We start from the raw sequence: 21,097 nt of genomic DNA, 5'->3' as shown, positions 1-21,097 counted from the left end.
CACCAATAATGCTAATATTAATGATCCATGCAGAGTCCTTTACCCCAAATAAGAAGTCCTATGGTTTAATTCTTAATTTTGTATTTCCTAGGACAAATCATACCAGGTTATCATTGTATCCTTCATGTTCCTTTAGTGAATTCTTGCTAGTCTATAATAAAAGGACTTAAGAGTCCCACAAGAGAAATTAATGGGTCCAATCCTGTTCCTTCTAGCAAAGCTGTGCACGTAATGTAGTATACCCAACTTTCCCAAGTGTGCTGTGAAGCGTTTTTACTGTAGGTAAATTCAAAGTATAATTTTACCTTTCTTTATAGTTACATTTGCCCTCTGGTGGTCTGTATGAAGTTCAGGCAGTGCAGGATAGTTCTTTTATTTAAAGTTTATGGGGTTTTCCTGGGAAAGAGGTTTGTCAATAACATTCCTATTGGGTTTTTTATATTGAGAATGGTGAAGCACTGTTTCCTAGAGTATTCTCCTAGTATTTCTTCCTGCTTGTGAAATGTAAATATCCAAACGTACTTAACCAGATCAAAAGGCCTTTGAAGAGACTCCCTCGGATTCAGTCATAGTCCTGTCTGCCAAGTAAAATCTAAAGCCCAGATTTCTTTGTTTGCTTGCTTTTGTTTTTTAATGTTAAAAAAAATCTGTATTGGGGAAATGGTTTGGCTTTCTGTCAGAATCACCTTTGTGTTTCTTTCCATGCTTGGATTGTTGATCTACTGAGCTCTTGACTTAGAGAATCCATTTGAACTTTTCCAAGGCCAGAAGAAGAACATAAGTATTTGATATGCAGGAGACATTGAGAAACAGAAAAAAGCCAATCCTTAAGGTCACTCATCCCATTCACTACCCTACAGAGGAATAATGGACAGTGGACCACAGATTTAGAATGTTTCATTAATAAGATAAATGACTAAGTCAGCATTAGTTACACAGACATTTAGTTACAGCAAGTATTCCTCAAACTTTCTGGAAAGGAGCATTGGTTGTTCATGGTCCAACCACCATTTGGGTTGGATGTGTATGGAAACTTCTAAGAACATGAACAAAAATTCATGAACAAAAACACCCTCAATTACTTTTTTAAAATATTTTATTAATTTTTTCTTCTCTTCTCCCCATTTTTCATATCTGCCCTGTGTCTTTCAACCTTTCCAGGAAAAGAAAAAACAATAAAAATAGTTAAATTACTAATTAATTAAAACAAACCATCTCACTATGGAAACTTCAGTGTGTCGTCACACAATATACCATTTTGTCCAAACATCTTTACATGTAAATGTTCATTGCAATGAGTCATCGGTCCATTTGAAATTCAGTTTGTTTCTGTTTTCTCTCCAGCTTCATCTACTTTTATTACATTTATTTTTTGTTTGTTTTTGTTTGTTTGTTTGTTTGTTTATTTATTTATTTATTTGATAGTCTTTCTACATAGCTGTGGCTGTCCTGGAATTCACTATGTAGACCAGATGACCGCAAACTTACAGAATTCCACCTGCCTCTACCTCCTGAGTAATGGGATTAAAATTGTCAGCTACCTCTCCCTGGTTATTAAAATTAGCATTAAATAGATGGGTTTCATCTTGAAAATATCACCCATATTTTGTTCTTGTTGACTTCCTGCCTTCTCTTCCATCCTTCTATCCCTGTATCACCAGTTCTCTTCATTCTTCAGGTCCCATTCTGCTCTCATGTCGTAAGTTCCACAACCTTGCTCCTCCAGCATTCACTGTACAGTCGTCTGTCTAATTTTACACACACACACACACACACACACACGTGGAGAAAGATATAGATAGATAGATAGATAGATAGATAGATAGATAGGGAATTAAAACAAAAATTAGAAAAAATAAACTTTAATGTCTAGGTTCAGGAAAATAGTTGGAACTGCAATTACTTTATACTGTACAATTTCCTACTATGTTATGAAAAAATAAAATTCTGAAAACAAATTTCTAACATGCTACATTTCAACCCATGGTTACTCTGTGCAAATTTAATATTTTGTGTGTCATATTTAATATTGTGCAAATTGCAAATGATAGCTAAAGAAGCAAGCTTATGCTTCCTGGTTGCTGCCGCTGCAGAGAGCCCGTGGGCAGCACCCCACGAGCGAACCTGAGCCTCGGGACCACAGGTAAGACCAAATTTTCTGCTGCAAGAAAGCTGCCTGGTGAGCTTGGGACACACGGAAGCAGAATTTCTCTAGGACCGGGCATGTTCTGTGTTTACCTGAAGTCCCACACCCGCGGATCCCGGCCCGCAGCAGCTCTCTGCTCCCAGACCTGGTGAGAGAGAGACCCAACCGCCTGGTCAGGTGGGCACTCCTGAGGCTGCAGAGCAGAAGAGACCACCAACTCTGCTCACCCCTGCCCACATCCCTGGCCCAAGAGGAAACTGTATAAGGCCTCTGGGCTCCCGTGGTGGAGGTCCCAGGAGCGGCAGGACCCCTGCCTGAGACACCTCCGGAACTTGAAAGAAACACACCTGATAAACAGTTCTCTGCACCCAAATCCCGTGGGAGGGAGAGCTGAACCTTCAGAGAGGCAGACAAGCCTGGGAAACCAGAAGAGACTGCTCCCTGAACACACATCTCGGACGCCAGAGGAAAAAGCCAAAGACCATCTGGAACCCTGGTGCACTGAAGCTCCCGGAAGGGGTGGCACAGGTCTTCCTGGTTGCTGCCCCTGCAGAGAGCCCCTAGGCAGCACCCCACGAGCGAACTTGAGCCTCAGGACCACAGGTAAGACCAAATTTTCTGCTGCAAGAAAGCTGCCTGGTGAACTCAAGACACAGGCCCACAGGAACAGCTGAAGACATGTAGAGAGGAAAAACTACACGCCCGAAAGCAGAACACTCTGTCCCCATAACTGACTGAAAGAGAGGAAAACAGGTCTACAGCACTCCTGACACACAGGCTTATAGGACAGTCTAGCCACTGTCAGAAATAGCAGAACAAAGTAACACTAGAGATAATCTGATGGCGAGAGGCAAGCACAGGAACCCAAGCAACAGAAACCAAGACTACATGCCATCATCGGAGCCCAATTCTCCCACCAAAACAAACATGGAATATCCAAACACACCAGAAAAGCAAGATCTAGTTTCAAAATCATATTTGATCATGATGCTGGAGGACTTCAAGAAAGACATGAACACACTTAGGGAAACACAGGAAAACATTAATAAACAAGTAGAAGCCTACAGAGAGGAATCGCAAAAATCCCTGAAAGAATTCCAGGAAAACACAATCAAACAGTTGAAGGAATTAAAAATGGAAATAGAAGCAATCAAGAAAGAACACATGGAAACAACCCTGGATATAGAAAACCAAAAGAAGAGACAAGGACCTGTAGATACAAGCTTCACCAACAGAATACAAGAGATGGAAGAGAGAATCTCAGGAGCAGAAGATTCCATAGAAATCATTGACTCAACTGTCAAAGATAATGTAAAGCGGAAAAAGCTACTGGTCCAAAACATACAGGAAATCCAGGACTCAATGAGAAGATCAAACCTAAGGATAATAGGTATAGAAGAGAGTGAAGAGTCCCAGCTCAAAGGACCAGTAAATATCTTCAACAAAATCATAGAAGAAAACTTCCCTAACCTAAAAAAAGAGATACCCATAGACATACAAGAAGCCTACAGAACTCCAAATTGATTGGACCAGAAAAGAAACACCTCCCGTCACATAATTGTCAAAACACCAAACGAACAAAATAAAGAAAGAATATTAAAAGCAGTAAGGGAAAAAGGTCAAGTAACATATAAAGGGAGACCTATCAGAATCACACCAGACTTCTCGCCAGAAACTATGAAGGCCAGAAGATCCTGGACTGATGTCATACAAACCCTAAGAGAACACAAATGCCAGCCCAGGTTACTGTATCCAGCAAAACTCTCAATTAACATTGATGGAGAAACCAAGATATTCCATGACAAAACCAAATTTACACAATATCTTTCTACAAATCCAGCACTACAAAGGATAATAAATTGTAAAGCCCAACATAAGGAGGCAAGATATACCCTAGAAGAAGCAAGAAACTAATCGTCTTGGCAACAAAACAAAGAGAATGAAAGCACACAAACATAACCTCACATCCAAATATGAATATAACAGGAAGCAATAATCACTATTCCTTAATATCTTTCAACATCAATGGCCTCAACTCCCCAATAAAAAGACATAGATTAACAAACTGGATACGCAACGAGGACCCTGCATTCTGCTGCCTACAGGAAACACACCTCAGAGACAAAGACAGACACTACCTCAGAGTGAAAGGCTGGAAAACAACTTTCCAAGCAAATGGTCAGAAGAAGCAAGCTGGAGTAGCCATTCTAATATCAAATAAAATCAATTTCCAACTAAAAGTCATCAAAAAAGATAAGGAAGGACACTTCATATTCATCAAAGGAAAAATCCACCAAGATGAACTCTCAATCCTAAATATCTATGCCCCAAATACAAGGGCACCTACATACATAAAAGAAACCTTACTAAAGCTCAAAACACACATTGCACCTCACACAATAATAGTGGGAGATTTCAACACACCACTCTCATCAATGGACAGATCATGGAAACAGAAATTAAACAGTGACGTCGACAGACTAAGAGAAGTCATGAGCCAAATGGACTTAACGGATATTTATAGAACATTCTATCCTAAAGCAAAAGGATATACCTTCTTCTCAGCTCCTCATGGTACTTTCACCAAAATTGACCATATAATTGGTCAAAAAACGGGCCTCAACAGGTACAGAAAGATAGAAATAATCCCATGTGTGCTATCAGACCACCACGGCCTAAAACTGGTCTTCAATAACAATAGGGAAGAATGCCCACATATACGTGGAAATTGAACAATGCTCTACTCAATGATAACCTGGTCAAGGAAGAAATAAAGAAAGAAATTAAAAACTTTTTAGAATTTAATGAAAATGAAGATACAACATACCCAAACTTATGGGACACAATGAAAGCTGTGCTAAGAGGAAAACTCATAGCGCTGAGTGCCTGCAGAAAGAAACAGGAAAGAGCATATGTCAGCAGCTTGACAGCACACCTAAAAGCTCTAGAACAAAAAGAAGCAAATACACCCAGGAGGAGTAGAAGGCAGGAAATAATCAAACTCAGAGCTGAAATCAACCAAGTAGAAACAAAAAGGACCATAGAAAGAATCAACAGAACCAAAAGTTGGTTCTTTGAGAAAATCAACAAGATAGATAAACCCTTAGCCAGACTAACGAGAGGACACGGAGAGTGCGTCCAAATTAACAAAATCAGAAATGAAAAGGGAGACATAACTACAGATTCAGAGGAAATTCAAAAAATCATCAGATCTTACTATAAAAACCTATATTCAACAAAATTTGAAAATCTTCAGGAAATGGACAATTTCCTAGACAGATACCAGGTATCGAAGTTAAATCAGGAACAGATAAACCAGATAAACAACCCCATAACTCCTAAGGAAATAGAAGCAGTCATTAAAGGTCTCCCAACCAAAAAGAGCCCAGGTCCAGACGGGTTTAGTGCAGAATTCTATCAAACCTTCATAGAAGACCTCATACCAATATTATCCAAACTATTCCACAAAATTGAAACAGATGGAGCCCTACCGAATTCCTTCTACGAAGCCACAATTACTCTTATACCTAAACCACACAAAGACACAACAAAGAAAGAGAACTTCAGACCAATTTCCCTTATGAATATCGACGCAAAAATACTCAATAAAATTCTGGCAAACCGAATTCAAGAGCACATCAAAACAATCATCCACCATGATCAAGTAGGCTTCATCCCAGGCATGCAGGGATGGTTTAATATACGGAAAACCATCAACGTGATCCATTATATAAACAAACTGAAAGAACAAAACCACATGATCATTTCATTAGGTGCTGAGAAAGCATTTGACAAAATTCAACACCCCTTCATGATAAAAGTCCTGGAAAGAATAGGAATTCAAGGCCCATACCTAAACATAGTAAAAGCCATATACAGCAAACCAGTTGCTAACATTAAACTAAATGGAGAGAAACTTGAAGCAATCCCACTAAAATCAGGGACTAGACAAGGCTGCCCACTCTCTCCCTACTTATTCAATATAGTTCTTGAAGTTCTAGCCAGAGCAATCAGACAACAAAAGGAGATCAAGGGGATACAGATCGGAAAAGAAGAGGTCAAAATATCACTATTTGCAGATGACATGATAGTATATTTAAGTGATCCCAAAAGTTCCACCAGAGAACTACTAAAGCTGATAAACAACTTCAGCAAAGTGGCTGGGTATAAAATTAACTCAAATAAATCAGTTGCCTTCCTCTATACAAAAGAGAAACAAGCCGAGAAAGAAATTAGGGAAACGACACCCTTCATAATAGACCCAAATAATATAAAGTACCTCGGTGTGACTTTAACCAAGCAAGTAAAAGATCTGTACAATAAGAACTTCAAGACACTGAGGAAAGAAATTGAAGAAGACCTCAGAAGATGGAAAGATCTCCCATGCTCATGGATTGGCAGGATTAATATAGTAAAAATGGCCATTTTACCAAAATCAATCTACAGATTCAATGCAATCCCCATCAAAATACCAATCCAATTCTTCAAAGAGTTAGACAGAACAATTTGCAAATTCATCTGGAATAACAAAAAACCCAGGATAGCTAAAGCTATCCTCAACAATAAAAGGACTTCAGGGGGAATCACTATCCCTGAACTCAAGCAGTATTACAGAGCAATAGTGATAAAAACTGCATGGTATTGGTACAGAGACAGACAGATAGACCAATGGAAGAGAATTGAAGACCCAGAAATGAACCCACACACCTATGGGCACTTGATTTTTGACAAAGGAGCCAAAACCATCCAATGGAAAAAAGATAGCATTTTCAGCAAATGGTGCTGGTTCAACTGGAGGGCAACATGTAGAAGAATGCAGATCGATCCATGCTTATCACCCTGTACAAAGCTTAAGTCCAAGTGGATCAAGGACCTCCACATCAAACCAGACACACTCAAACTAATAGAAGAAAAACTAGGGAAGCATCTGGAACACATAGGCACTGGAAAAAATTTCCTGAACAAAACACCAATGGCTTATGCTCTAAGATCAAGAATCGACAAATGGGATCTCATAAAACTGCAAAGCTTCTGTAAGGCAAAGGACACTGTGGTTAGGACAAAACGGCAACCAACAGATTGGGAAAAGATCTTTACCAATCCTACAACAGATAGAGGCCTTATATCCAAAATATACAAAGAACTCAAGAAGTTAGACCGCAGGGAAACAAATAACCCTATTAAAAATGGGGTTCAGAGCTAAACAAAGAATTGACAGCTGAGGAATGCCGAATGGCTGAGAAACACCTAAAGAAATGTTCAACATCTTTAGTCATAAGGGAAATGCAAATCAAAACAACCCTGAGATTTCACCTCACACCAGTGAGAATGGCTAAGATCAAAAACTCAGGGGACAGCAGATGCTGGCGAGGATGTGGAGAAAGAGGAACACTCCTCCATTGTTGGTGGGATTGCAGACTGGTACAACCATTCTGGAAATCAGTCTGGAGGTTCCTCAGAAAATTGGACATTGAACTGCCTGAGGATCCAGCTATACCTCTCTTTGGCATATACCCAAAAGATGCCTCAACATATAAAAGAGACACGTGCTCCACTATGTTCATCGCAGCCTTATTTATAATAGCCAGAAGCTGGAAAGAACCCAGATGCCCTTCAACAGAGGAATGGATACAGAAAATGTGGTACATCTACACAATGGAATATTACTCAGCTATCAAAAACAACGAGTCTATGAAATTCGTAGGCAAATGGTTGGAACTGGAAAATATCATCCTGAGTGAGCTAACCCAATCACAGAAAGACATACATGGTATGCACTCATTGATAAGTGGCTATTAGCCCAAATGCTTGAATTACCTTAGATCCCTAGAACAAACGAAACTCAAGACGGATGATCAAAATGTGAATGCTTCACTCCTTCTTTAAATGAGGAAAAAGAATACCCTTGGCAGGGAAGGGAGAGGCAAAGATTAAAACAGAGACTGAAGGAACACCCATTCAGAGCCTGCCCCACATGTGGCCCATACATATACAGCCACCCAATTAGACAAGATGGATGAAGCAAAGAAGTGCAGACAGACAGGAGCCGGATGTAGATCGCTCCTGAGAGACACAGCCAGAATACAGCAAATACAGAGGCGAATGCCAGCAGCAAACCACTGAACTGAGAATAGGTCCTCTGTTGAAGGAATCAGAGAAAGAACTGGAAGAGCTTGAAGGGGCTCGAGACCCCAAAAGTACAACAATGCCAAGCAACCAGAGCTTCAGGGACTAAGCCACTACCTAAAGACTATACATGGACTGACCCTGGACTCTGACCCCATAGGTAGCAATGAATATCCTAGTAAGAGCACCAGTGGAAGGGGAAGCCCTGGGTCCTGCTAAGACTGAACCCCCAGTGAACTAGTCTATGGGGGGAGGGCGGCAATGGGGGGAGGGTTGGGAGGGGAACACCCATAAGGAACGGGAGGGGGGAGGGGGATGTTTGCCCGGAAACCGGGAAAGGGAATAACACTCGAAATGTATATAAGAAATACTCAAGTTAATAAAAAAAAAAAAAGAAATACTCAAGTTAATAAAAAAAAAAAGAAGCAAGCTTATTTCTTGTGCTGGTTACTTTAAGATAACTTGATACTAGCTAGAATCATCTAAGACAAGAGAATCTCAAGTGACAAAATGTAGGTTGATGTCTACATGCAGATGAGGGCTGGCACAAGTTAAGGTGAGGCCTGTAATTGGACAGTAAAAAGTAAGGCGGGGACAAAGTATTTGTAAGGAAGAGGCGATGGAGAGGAACCAAGGTGGAGGCAGAGAAGGATGAGCCATATCTATGTGGCCTTAAATGGCCGTAGGTAGTTACAAATATTTCTTAAGGGATGGATTTTTTTTAGGTCAAGTTATCTTATCTAGGTGGGCAGTTTATATCATTACCAGTTGGAGATTAGTTTATTGTGTGAACGATTTGTAGAATGTATATTTATTGAGATAAATTACTTAGATAAATCTGATTGTTAAGTTACAAGCATCTGAAGTTTTGATTTTAACGGGTTAGGAGTTGATACTATAACCATTAGGGAGCAGTTGCTGGGAGTGTGGGCAGAGTCTGTGGCAGAGAGCTGTGATAGGACAGCCAGTGCTGTGACCAGAGCAGGTCCCAGAGTCGCAGGGGACCAGCCGCTGCTGGGACCTCTAGAGTCCTGATTTTACCAGGTTGCAGGGAATGTGGACAGAGTTTGCAGCAAAGAGCCGGCCTGGAGAGGGTAGGGAAAGGGTAGCCACGGAATGCAGCTAGCAACAGGAGTGGAAAGACTACCGGAACAGAGACTAGCTGGAGGTAGGGTAGCATGGTGCCCTAGAACCGGCCACCGCTGAGATGAATGTACCTGCTAATGCCATGTGCCTCAACGATGCTGGTAAAGTAAGGGAATGAGGTATATTTAATATTTATAGCAACGACAAAATGTTTCCACAACATTAGGCCATAGGCAAGCCTATGGGGCATTTTCTTAACTAGTGCCTGATGGGGAAGAGCCCAGTCCATTTTGGGTGGTGCTATCCCTAGGCTGGTGATCCTCGGTGCTATAAGAAAGCAGGTTAAGCAAAGCATGAGGCACAAGCCACTAAGCAGAACCCCTCTGTGGCCTTTCCAATAGCTCCTGCCTCCATGTCCCTGTCCTCCTTAAATTCATATCCTGACATCTTTCAGTGATGAACAGAGATATGGAAGTGTAAGACAAACAAACCCTTTCTTCCTCGATTTGCATTTGGTCATGGTCTTTCAACACAGTAATAGTAACACCAATTAGAACACACCTCTGTATGAACTAATATACTAGCCGTGAAGAATAAGAACAAAAACAAAACAACAAAAACCCAAAACCAAAAATCAAAACAACGGAAAACTTTAATGGAAAACTTCATTAGAATATTATTAATATGTCATCTGTAGTATGCACTTTTGCATGCTAAAACATGCTACCATCCAGAAATGGGATGAACATGGACAATCAGTGAGCTAATGGAAATGTCGACATTATGGAAAGCAAACTGAAATACCATGTAATGGATGCTCATGCGTGCCAGGTACTGATCTACAACTCTAAAGATAATTCTGGTAGCATTCACATTACTCCATATCACAGAGCAACCTGGCTCTAGGGTAAAACCAGAGGTGTACGACATAATAGTTCCGATGCAGCTTTGTGTCCTTTGGGGGCTTGTGTGTTAGTCTAGGAGAGTTGTTTGCAATTGACAGACTTTGATCCTAGGCAGATTTTTATATAGAAAGATAAGAAAGTACCATAAACATGGTTTAGGGACCAAAGGAGAGGAACTCATTAATATTCACTGACTATGTGGTTTTAAGGATTAAGGATAGCCTTTTACCTAACAAAAGTTTGGGAAATAAATGTCTCAAATACATTAGATGGTGAACTGGAGAATATGGGGATTTTCAACAAGTTTGACATATCTTAGATTATTGAATTTGAAGCACCAGTACATACCACCTAGAGGTATCCAATTTGATTTACTGTGAAAGTAACTTTTATTCCCACAGATGTAATTTCATCTTGCAGGCTTAGTGTTGAATAAACTCATTCTTTCTAGTTCTTTCTGAACTCTGGCTGGTTCAACTCTGCTGTTCTGGCTCTAAACTCCTCTCTAAACTGACTGATTAAATCCAGCTTCTCTCGGCTTCTGACTAAAAAATTTCTGCTTGCCCTCATACTAACTGTGGTAATATGTTCTAATCTTCTGGCTCCTTCTCCTTTCCTGATTAATTCTGTCTTCACCTATGTTTAGCTTGTTCTCTCTGTATCCTGTCTGTGTAAAAGAGCTTTAGTAAAACACACACACACACACACACACACACACACACACACACACACACACACCCTGCACTGATCTAAAGTTGCCTCTCCTTACTCTCCTTTTCATGAGAGTTGGATGTATCTGATCTCTGAAGCATTATGCCAAATCTTTCTCTGGTTTGTCACTTTGTCTGCTCCTCAGTTAGACATCACATACAAACACGGCTTCTTCCTTCTATAAACTAAGCTTACCTTCAATGTTAGGGATTAAAGGTGGGTACTTGGACCAGAAAAGAAAATCCTCCCATCACATAATAGTCAAAACACCAAATACACAAAATAAAGAAAGAATATTAAAAGCAGTAAAGGAAAAAGGTCGAGTAACATATAAAGGAAGACCTATCAGAATCACACCAGACTTCTCACCAGAGACTATGGAAGCCAGAACATCCAGGACAGATGTCATACAGACCCTAAGAGAACACAAATGCCAGCCCAGATTACTGTATCCTGCAAAACTCTCAAATAACATAGATGGAGAAACCAAGATATTCCATGACAAAATCAAATTTACACAATATCGTTCTACAAATCCAGCCCTACAACAGATAATAAATGGTAAAGCCCAACATAAGGAGGCAAGCTACAACCTAGAAAAAGCAAGAAACTAATCATCTTGGCAACAAAACAAAGAGAAGAGAAGTGCACAAACATAATCTTGCATCCAAATATGAATATAAGAGGAAGCAATAACTAGTCCGCAATATCTCTCAACATCAATGATCTCAACTCCCCAATAAAAAGACACAGATTAACAAACTGGATACGCAATGAGGATCCTGCATTCTGCTGCCTACAGGAAACACACCTCAGAGACAAAGACAGACATTACCTCAAAGTGAAAGGCTAGAAAACAACTTTCCAAGCAAATGGTCTGAAGAAGTAAATGGAGTAGCCATTCTAATATCGAATAAAATCGGTTTTCAACTAAAAGTTATCAAAAAAGATAAGGAACAACACTTCGTATTCATCAAAGGAAAAATCCACCAAGATGAACTCTCAATATTAAATATCTATGCTCCAAATACAAGGGCACCTACATACATTAAAAAAAACTTTACTAGAGCTCAAAACACACATTGCACCTCACACAATAATAGTAGGAGATTTCAACACCCCACCTTCATCAATGGACAAATCACAGAAACAGAAATTAAACAGAGACATAGACAGACTAAGAGAAGTCATGAGCCAAATAGACTTAACAGATATTTATAGAACATTCTATCCTAAAGCAAAAGGATATACATTCTTCTCACGACCTCATGGTACTTTCTCCAAAATTGACCATATAATAGGCCATAAAACATGCCTCAACAGATACAGAAAGATAGAAATAATCCCATGAATCCTATCAGACCACCACGGCCTAAAGCTGGTCTTCAATAACAATAAGGGAAGAATGCCCACATATACATGGAAGTTGAACAATGTTCTACTCAATGATAAACTGGTCAAGGAAGAAATAAAAAAAGAAATTAAAGACTTCTTAGAATTTAATGAAAATGAAGGTACAACATACCCAAACTTATGGGACACAATGAAAGCTGTGCTAAGAGGAAAACTCATAGCTCTGAGTGCCAGCAGAAAGAAACAGGAGAGAGCATATATCAGCAGCTTGACAGCACACCTAAAAGCTCTAGAACAAAAAAGAAGCAAATACATCCAGGAGGAATAGAAAGCAGGAAATAATCAAACTCAGAGCTGAAATCAACCAAGTAGAAATAAAAAGGACCATACAAAAAATCAGAACGAAAAGTTGGTTCTTTGAGAAAATCAATAAGATAGATAAACCCTTAGCCAGACTAACGAGAGGACACAGAGAATGTGTCCAAATTAACAAAATCAGAAATTCATGGGATACATAGCTACAGAATCAGAGGAAATTAAAAAAATCGTCAGATTCTACTACAAAAGCCTATATTCAACAAAACTTGAAAATCTGCAGGAAATGGACAATTTCCTCGACAGATACCAGGTACTGCAGTTAAATCAAGAACAGATAAACCATTTAAACAACCCCACAACTCCTAGCCAAATAGAAGTCATTAAAGGTCTCCCAACCAAAAAGAGCCCAGGTCCAGACGGGTTCAGTGCAGAATTCTATCAGACCTTCATAGAAGACCTCATACCAATACTATCCAAACTATTCCACAAAATTGAAACAGATGGAGCGCTACCGAATTCCTTCTATGAAGCCACAATTACTTTTATACCTAAACCACACAAAGGCCCAACATAGAAAGAAAATTTCAGACCAATTTCCCTTATGAATATCGATGCAAAAATACTCAATAAAATTCTGGCAAACCAAATCCAAGAACACATCAAAACAATCATCCACCATGATCATCCCAGGCATGCAGGGATGGTTTAATATATGGAAAGCCATCAACGTAATTCATCATATAAACAAACTGAAAGATAGAAACCACATGATCATTTCATTAGATGCTGAGAAAGCATTTGACAAAATTCAACACCCCTTCATGATAAAAGTCCTGGAAAGAATAGGAATTCAAGGCCCATACCTAAACATAGTAAAAGCTATATACAGCAAACCAGTAGCTAAAATTAAACTAAATGGAGAGAAACTTGAAGCAATCCCACTAAAATCAGGGACTAGACAAGGCTGCCCACCCTCTCCCTACTTATTCAATATAGTTCTTGAAGTTCTAGCCAGAGCAATCAGACAACAAAAGGAGATCAAGGAGATACAGAATGGAAAAGAAGAAGTCAAAATATCACTATTTGCAGATGATATGATAGTATATTTACGTAATCCCAAAAGTCCCACCAGAGAACTACTAAACCTGATAAACACCTTAGGCAATATGGCTGGGTATAAAATTAACTAAAATAAATCAGTAGCCTTCCTCTACACAAAAGAGAAACAAGCCGAGAAAGAAATTAGGGAAACGACATCTTTCATAATAGTCCCAAATAATATAAAATACCTCGGTGTGACTTTAACCAAGCAAATAAAAGATCTGTATGATAAGAACTTCAAGACTCTGAAGAAAGAAATTGAAGAAGACTTCAGAAGATGGAAAGATCTCCCATGCTCATGGATTGGCAGGATTAATATAGTAAAAAATGGCCATTTTACCAAAAGCGATCTACAGATTCAATGCAATCCCCATCAAAATACAAAACCAATTCTTCAGAAAGTTAGACAGAACAATGTGCAAATTCATATGAAATAACAAAAAACCCAGGATATCTAAAACTATCCTCAACAATAAAAGCACTTCTGGGGAAATCACTATCCCTTAACTCAAGCAGTATTACAGAGCAATAGTGATAAAAACTGCATGTTATTGGTACAGAGACAGACAGATACACCAGTGAAATGGAATTGAAGACCCAGGTAAGAACCCACACACCTATGGTCACTTGATTTTTGACAAAGGAGCCAAAACCATGCAATAGAAAAAAAGATAGCAAATGGTGCTGGTTCAATGGGAGGTCAGTATGTAGAAGAATGCATATCGATCCATGCTTATCACCCTAAACAAAGTTTAAATCCAAGTGGATCAAGGACCTCCTCATTAAACCAGATACACTCAAATAATAGAAGAAAAAGTGGGGAAGCATCTCAAACACATGGCACTGGAGAAAATTTCCTGAACAAAACACCAATGGCTTATGCTCTAAGATCAAGAATTGACAAATGGGATCTCATAAAACTGCAAAGCTTCTGTAAGGCAAAGGACACTGTTGTTAGGACAAATTGACAACCAACAGATTCAGAAAATATCTTTACCAATCTTTCAACAGATAGAAGGCTTATATCCAAAATATACAAAGAAGTTAGACCGCAGGGAGACAAATAACCCTATTAAAAAATGGAGTTCAGAGCTAAACAAAAAATTCAAAGCTGAGGAATGCCGAATGGCTGAGAAACACCTAAAGAAATGTTCAACATCTTTAGTCATAAGGGAAATGCAACTCAAAACAACCCTGAGATTTCACCTCACACCAGTGAGAATGGCTAAGATCAAAAACTCAGGTGACAAAAAAAAGACAAAAAAAAAAAACAGAAAAAACAAACAAAAAAAAAACTTAGGTGACAGCAGATGCTGGGGAGGATGTGGAGAAAGAGGAACATTCCTCCTTTGTTGGTGGGATTGCAGACTGGTACAACCATTCTGGAAATCAGTCTGGATGTTTTTCAGAAAATTGGACATTGAACTGCCTGAGGACCCAGCTATACCTCTCTTGGGCATATACCCAAAAGATGCCCCAACATATAAAAAAGACACGTGCTCCACTATGTTCATCGCAGCCTTATTTATAATAGCCAGAAGCTGGAAAGAACCCAGATGCCCTTCAACAGAGGAATGGATACAGAAAATGTAGTACATCTACACAATGTTTTATTACTCAGCTATCAAAAACAATGACTTCATGAAATTCATAGGCAAATGGATGGAACTGGAAAATATCCTGAGTGAGGTAACCCAATCACAGAAAAACACACATGGTATGCACTCATTTTTAAGTGGCTATTAGCCCAATTGCTTGAATTACCCTAGATGCACAGAACACATGAAACTCAAGAAAGATGACCAAAATGCGAATGCTTCACTCCTTCTTTAAAAGGGGAACAAGAATACCCTTGGCAGGGAATAGGGAGGCAGTTTAGAACAGAGGCAGAAGGAACACCCATTCAGAGTCTGCCCCACATGTGGTCCATAGATACAGCCACCTAACTTGATAAGATAGATGAAGAAAAGAAGTGCAGGCCGACAGGAACCGGATGTAGATCTCTCCTGAGAGACACAGCCAGAATACAGCAAATATATAGGCAAATGCCAGCATCAATCCACTGAACTGAGAATGGGACCCCCGTTGAAGGAATCAGAGAAAGGACTGGAAGAGCTTGAAGGGGGCTCGAGACCCAATATTAACAACAATGCCAAGCAACCAGAGCTTCCAGGGACTAAGCCACTACCCAAAGACAATACATGGACTGATCCTGGGCTCCAACCTCATAGGTAGCAATGAATAGCCTAGTAAGAGCACCAGTGGAAGGGGAAGCCCTTGGTCCTGCCAAGACTGAACACCCAGTGAACTAGATTGTTGGGGGGAGGGTGGTAGTGGGGGGAGGATGGCGAGGGGAAGCCCATATAGAAGGGGAGGTGGAGGGGTTAGGTGGATGTTGGCCAGGAAACTGGAACGGGGAATAACAATCGAAATGTAAATAAGAAATTATCAAGTTAATAAAGGTAAAAAAAACAAGAAAGAAAACAAAACAAAAAGAAAATAAAAAACATGTTCAAAAAAAAAGGTGTGTACTAAGGGAGTTTTTGTATTCTAGCCAGATCATACTGTAATCCAGAGTGTGTCTGCATTCTATAGACTCACATAGATTTAGAAGAACACTGGATGTGCTCCCTTACCAGATCAGCCATGTTCCTAGGTTAAGATTCCTCTACAATTTATGCATTATAGACTTGGAAATGCATGTGAAGAAACAGAGTAATGAGTGTCATGGAAGGGGCACTATGGAAGCTCCTAGAAGCAACCCCACTTCTGTGATGGCTAGTCATCCCAGCTTTCAGAGAGCAAGTTCTCTGCATAAAATCTTTTATCAGCAATTTGCAAATTAAAATGCTACACCACAACTTTAACCCTCTGACAAATTTTATGATACCGTGATAGACATTCTTCAAGAGTGTAATAAATATTGACATCTGTTGGTCAGCAAAAAATGACCTTGAAATGCTATAAATCTCTAAAATATTCCATCTAAAATACATGAGAAAATCAATATACACTTGGCATAGTTTGACATTAAATATTCTTGAAACTAAAATCTAATTTCTGGCAGATAAAGGAACTGTATGTCAAAACGTTTGTTTGGTGTGAGGTATAATAGCTAACATTCATTGACTAGTCACCATATGCTGGACTTAACATAGGATTTTGTACACATATACCCCTGTAATGTTCACAATGACTTTTTACAGTTAAGTAATGTGAGGCAAATAGAAATGAAGGGTTTTATGTGAAATTACCTCGTATGTGAGTCAAGTACTGTCGAATATGTTCTCCTCAGTGGCATTGCTCTGTCTCTCCAAATAACATCCCGATAGCATTCTTAGCATTGCACACAGATAAAACTGTATTAATGGTGAAATTGGAAAACATTAATTTTTAAACGGTAAATTATCCTACAAAAGACAAAATGGGATTTTTGTTTTCTTGCTTCCTTCGGTGTTTCTTCCACTCTGCTATCCTTGTGGCCTTGTGCTTTGTTATACTTGCCTAAAACAGGGATCATCTGTTTTAGTCACAGCTCTGACTGCATATACCAGAAAGCTAAAGAAAATGTATGGACAATTAAAATCTTATTTTTCAGTTGAATTGAAATGCTTTATCAGTACATTAGTTTATTACAGTGTACCCTTATGAACATGATTAAAGAGAAATACTTTCAATGAAGCCACCCAGTTAAACATCAGTGATTTTTATCTTTGTCTTACACTAATCGGTAGAGGATGGTTCATACGTACTTCTTGGAGGGAATCATCTACCCAAAGCAAAACACACAGTGTGACGGACCCTTTTTGTTTCTTCTATTAACTCCACATAACTATTCTTTTCACAGACACATAAACTCATTTCTGTTCTGTTTCTTTTCTTAAAGTTCTTAAACAAAATTTTACTTCCTGTTTTTTTCTCGTTCATTCGTTGCATTGAAAATTTGTAAGATAATGATGGATGTCATGCCAACAAACAAGAAATACTACAAATAGATCCTGCGATCTCAAGGGAAACCAGTAGCTTCTTTGTCCAAGTGAAATGAGACAATAACCAAAGCTGCTCATGTCTAAAACCCATGTGAGTTCTTAGCAATCCTTTTCCTACCCTCCGTCAACACCTTCCTCCTCTCCTTCATCCTCTTTTAATTAAGTATGCTCACTCAGCAGGAGCCCACAAGAGAAATAAGACTCTATTTTTATTCAAGCTTTTAGTTTTTTTCCCTGTGTTCTTTCATTACACATTGCAAGCGAATATTATTTTCCTCTGAGCAGCAAATTCAGTTGCATTATGAGCTAAGTAAGCATTTACGTGTTGGCCATGGGATACTCATATTGCTCACAGCACTACTGTGAATAACAGCATTTTTGTATGGGAAAAAGTCATGAGTTTCATATAATTAATTTCCAGATGAACTACTGGAACATCACGTTTGTCTATTGAGACCTGCTTTCAGGAGTCTGACTATTTATCCCTGCTGCTCTTACATCTGCAATGGAGTTCTGTTGTTTGGCGAAGGACTCTCCAAACTTTAGCTTAGCGAATGTTTCTTCCCTCTCATCCTGTATCCTTTAATGCCCAAGCCATCACCCAAAGAGAAGCCAAGCGACTCCTTGCAAAATACTTTTATGCCAATAATGTGTACTTGGATATATACAATTTAATATAATATTTTATGTAAACAATTCTACTTTCACTATCTTAATTCACCAAGATATCTGGAAACTTGATTGTGGTTCTGGGTTTTGCCCCTTCTCTCAGGGTGTCTGGATATCACCAACTATTATACCACCTCAGAAAATACAGGGCAAAGTCTGGAACAGGTGAGGGTCCTATCCAATTCTGTGTCAGACAAAGCTGCAAGCCAGGTCAGGAGGGGTAAAGCAGAGACCAGGATAAATGGGGTCTGCAGAAATTTGGTCTGGCCAGGAATGCTGGACTAATCTCACAGCTCTTAGAAAAGGAATACAGAGGTACAGGTAGCCCCAGGTGAGCTCTGATGTGATCCTCTGCCTTCAATGGGAACCTGACTAGGGAGGTAATTCAAAAGTCCAACAATGACAGTTTGGGGAGGGTGTCTTCCCCAAAATGTTATAGCTCAGTAAAAGGAACCAGTCTCAGAAGATCCGTGGTGAGATAGTTTATGTTCTTTATTACATGTGGACAAAGACTACATGAACCATGGGGCATGGGCCTGGGATTTTGGAAGTGAATGTGTCCCATTGGCTGAGACTAAGATTCTGGTGACCACCTTCTTGTGAGATGGCAGGTTACATATTCTGAGGTAAGTACAGAAATAGGGAGGAAGTTAGTCCCACTCCTGCAAGTCTCAGGATGAGATTGAAACCTCAATGCTGATATTCCTAATATTTGAACTTGCTTTGTTTCATCAGTTTCGTGCCAACTTCTCTGGTACACGTACCCCATACATGCTGAGAATTTCAGTCTTTCGCTCTTTACAAGGGGGTGTATATGTATTTATATAGAAATGCATTTAAAGTGTTTCTTTTTTGAATTTTTTCTATATACTGCATATACATATGATTATATCTCTCTTCATTTTCTTTATCATTTTACTTCATGGTATAATCTGGTATTTCTTTTTTTTTCTTTTCTTTTTTTTTTTTTTTTCGGAGCTGGGGACCGAACCCAGGGCCTTGCGCTCGCTAGGCAAGCGCTCTACCGCTGAGCTAAATCCCCAACCCCTAATCTGGTATTTCTAAATTACTCATTGAGACTGTTTAGAAAGTGTCACAGGTAGATTTTTAACTCAGTTCTCCAATTTATTAACCTACATGTAAGCATACTAATAAAATAAGCAAGAAGAAATAGATCCTATTGCATTAAAAGAGATACTTAAAATGAATTGCCCTGAGAGACAAAATATGTTTCAGGGAAGCAACCAAAAAACAAAAGGACTCAAAAGAAAGCTGTTTAGCAGTGACGCACATAGAAGTCAGTACAGTGGGATGAGGACAGACGTGAAAGAAACAAGGAGTGGTTAAGTCCCAGGTAGAGTCTGAAAGGAAGGCTTCCAGGACACAGGTGTGGGGACAAGAAAAGAGTCAAGGATGATTGAGAGTTTTTGTTTAAGCAGCTGAAAAAGTTGCTGAAAGTTTGAATGGAGAGTAAGTGAGCTGAGATTGCAGATCCACAATTCACTGCTTCGTGTGTTTAGTGAGTCTTAAAGCCTCCCAGGTGTGATACAGAGGCAGTAATTGGAAATATGGATGTTAAAAAATCAGTATCAAAAAGCTGAAGCAGCAGAAATGTATGAAAAGGAGATTATCTGGCAATGTTTGAATGTGTAGTCTCTAGAACACGTCTAGGAGCTGCAAACAGTGATCAGCATCTGGGCAAGGCACCTTAGCAACACAAACGAGGGCTGCCATAAAAATGTGTTCCATTGTTATTTACCAAATTGCTGGGTGAATGAATCAAAAATAAATGAATAAGTGTACATGAATCATGTTTCTATTTTTCCATAGGAAAAAGTCATACAATGTGAGAAAAATGGTTATCACGTCATAGGTGTTCAACATCTGGTAAAGTAATGGACTAAAAATTGGAAGAGTCAAATAGTTTCTCAGTTGTAGAAAACTGTCAATTGTTGAGACAATAATCTGCTGTAAAGCATCACATGCACATGTTCATTCAGTTCTTGCAATAATTTCACACATTAGTTGCTTTTTATCAGTCCATTTGACTTAGGTTAAGTGATCTGGCTTAAGTCATCCCAACTAGGGAATTAAAGGGATCTTGGGTTTGCTGAACAGGAAACAGAATTACCCACTATGAAGAAGTGTCTTATAAACTAGTTTTCTGAATTTTCAAAAAAATGCCTCTGCCTCCTTATATAAAACAGTTTCAATTCTATGGAGCCTGCATGTAGAATCAACACATTTTTTTTTCTTGAGACAACCCGGGTTCACCAAATGTCTGCTTAGTACCAATTTCAGAAGGACATCATTTCTCTTTGTCTTCAAACTAGCCTCTCAGATTCCTGACCAACATAAACATAATGTCATTAACTTATTATTGGCCCCTTCGAATACCTTTGTTGAAGCTGAAACCCCTGATTGAGAGAGCAGACTTGGGATGTAACTAGGTTTTTTGAGATTATGAGAAGGTTCTCTTTATGAGAAGGCACCAGAAGCTTGTAATTTTTTTTCCTCATGAGAGGCTGATGCAAGATAACTTACAAAGCAGAAATAAAACCTTCCCTGGAACTTGACTTAGCCTTCTGAAACTCCTTACCTTCAGACCTCTAAGGAAAAACCAAACACAAACAAAAATTCACAACCAAAATGAAAACTTTGTTACTTGAGCCATTTGGTCTATGTCTCCTTGT

At 39.2% G+C, this 21,097-nt stretch overlaps 1 long non-coding RNA gene across 2 annotated transcripts in view; it reads right to left on the bottom strand.

Annotated features, from left to right (window-relative positions):
- Nucleotides 1–1,105: 1,105 nt before the first annotated feature.
- LOC102546952 (uncharacterized) overlaps nt 1,106–21,097 on the bottom strand; it is an 88,425-nt gene continuing 68,433 nt past the window's right edge. For both annotated transcript variants that reach the window (XR_005504852.2, XR_005504853.2), the window contains 2 exons: nt 17,001–17,105; nt 1,106–1,153 (listed from right to left, as the gene is read on the bottom strand). This is a non-coding gene — a long non-coding RNA (uncharacterized LOC102546952). The remainder of the gene's footprint in view (nt 1,154–17,000; nt 17,106–21,097) is intronic.

Source organism: Rattus norvegicus, chromosome 5 (genome assembly GCF_036323735.1).
Source record: "Rattus norvegicus strain BN/NHsdMcwi chromosome 5, GRCr8, whole genome shotgun sequence".
In the NCBI taxonomy this organism is placed as follows: Eukaryota; Metazoa; Chordata; class Mammalia; order Rodentia; family Muridae; genus Rattus; species Rattus norvegicus.
The sequence above is the reverse complement of the archived record's forward strand: the minus strand, read 5'-3'. Positions and strand labels throughout refer to the sequence as shown.